Genomic DNA, 2128 nt, shown 5'->3' on the forward strand with positions numbered 1-2128 from the left:
AAGCAATTTGAAGACAAATATATTTTCTATAGATTTAAATGCATTAACAACAGACTCCAAGAGTATATTAATTTACCTTCTCAAAGCGACGTGCGTGATTCCAAAGTAAAGTGTTGCTGATAACTTGAAAGACTAGTCTTGCCCTGATTGTGTCGAACGGATATTACGTGATTACAGCCATTGTAACATTCGCAGTAGCTCTGGCCAGAAACCCATTATCTTGTTTAAACGATCCCTCTAGATGTTGACAAAAATTATGCCAACTTCAATATCAATTTTAATGATTACAACCAAGAAACAGAATACATTTGAATGTGTATGTACAACACAGAATGTATAATTTAAAAAGCGCATGCAGACAATCGAGCAAATATTAATATAGTGAATTTGAAATACACATCACTTACAGAACTTTTTTAATTTTCTGACTGCCAGAAAGTCTCATCTGCTTACTTTGTGTTTTACATATATTCCGTCTTTATCTGTTCATTCTGAGATTTCCTCTGTCGACTGAAAATTAAAGTTTATCTAACAATTAATAATATATCAAGTATTATTGGTGAATGAGAAATATTCGGCCTCCAGAGAGAGTTGAACCAGTACCTTTTGCAATGCCAGCAATTATCTTATTAACACACAAAGAATTTCAAATAGTTAGTAATAAATAAAATAATTACATTATTGATGTTAATTTAAAATAATCTGATTGGATATTTTAATTTAAGTGAAAGCAAGATCACATTAAATCCGAGAATTTTGATACGTGGTTTCAAACATCGCTACTCAATTCGAGCAGGTCCTAATATCCAATTTTTCAGCATCTTTTTATACCGTTCATACACTGTAAATTGTATCGCTGTGTATGACACAGCCTGATCATTTGAACGAGATTGCCTTTATATAAAGTAAGGAAATTTTTGTGTCGAACAATTTCTCTGAATCCCAAGAAAACGCCTGCAAAATTTCATGTATCTATTCATGTATGTCGTGTACGAATATTTCGTATTATTTGCATCTACCTATTGACAAAAAAATTTACATCTCCACTTAAATGTTTGTACTGCTCGTGCTGTGCTTGGCTTTTGCTTGGTACATTTTCCATTACGGTGCGAATGTATATCAATGTTAACCTTTGCTCGCCACGTTCTAGTAGACCGCTCAACGTTTTTTGGTTTTTTAGTTTTCACATAATAACATAATTTTCCTTATAATAATAACATAAGTTCCCTTAAAATACGTTTAGTTTAAACTCGTAATTTTCTTGGTTTAATATTAGCATAAAAATATCTTATTCAGACTCTGTATTTCCAATTTCTACATTACAAACTTAACAATATTAATATTAACCCTTAAAGTGCATACGTTTTTTTGGTACCTTCTAAGTGCATACGTGGGTTTTGTCACGTTCAACGCTATTTTTCTCTACCTTAAAATATTTTTAAAAAATCTAAAAAAATTTATGAAACATTTGTCTACATTGTAGTTGACGATTTTATAGTCATTTTGATAAACATCGTTTATTTAATATCTTCTAACAAGCTTGCAAGTTTTACTGTTACGAGCAGATATCATTTTGGCTCGAACGCCGTAGACCCACGTATGCATGTTAAGGGTTAAGCTAGCAGAACAACAATAAAAAAAAAGAAAAAAGGAAAATGAAACCAAGGACAGAAATGCAAAGAACTGAATTTGTACTACCCAAAAAACTTTACATATTCATTCCTTCTGCTTCAAATAATCCCCAATTTAAAAAAGGATGTTTATTCTAAGATCTTTTGGAAGAACATTCGAAAAATAAATAAATAAATAAGTTTGACACTATCGGTCACTGAGTGGGTTCTTATGTCTCTTTTGGAAAACGTATCTAATGTTCGATACGTAATTAGATATCCTATAGGAGAACGCGCTAGGGATCTAGATAAAGAGAAATTTTATCCCTATAAAATAAACCTCTCTATTGGATATCAGAGATATAAATCCCCTCCAATTTTCACACATAGCACGTGTATGTAGAAATCCCCCACCCAGGATTAGAGAACGTTTAGTTTTGGAAGTCGCAACACAGATTTACAAGTTTATACTGGAAATTGTCTTTATATCAATATCGAGCAATAATGTACGCGTTCCT

At 31.8% G+C, this 2128-nt stretch overlaps 1 pseudogene; it reads right to left on the reverse strand.

Moving 5' to 3' along the window:
• Positions 1-76: 76 nt before the first annotated feature.
• Positions 77-1102, reverse strand: LOC112457943 (annotated as a pseudogene).
• Between the last annotated feature and the right edge of the window lie 1026 nt (positions 1103-2128).

Source organism: Temnothorax curvispinosus, unplaced genomic scaffold (genome assembly GCF_003070985.1).
Source record: "Temnothorax curvispinosus isolate PA1 unplaced genomic scaffold, ASM307098v1 QBEX01008484.1, whole genome shotgun sequence".
NCBI classification, from domain to species: domain Eukaryota; kingdom Metazoa; phylum Arthropoda; class Insecta; order Hymenoptera; family Formicidae; genus Temnothorax; species Temnothorax curvispinosus.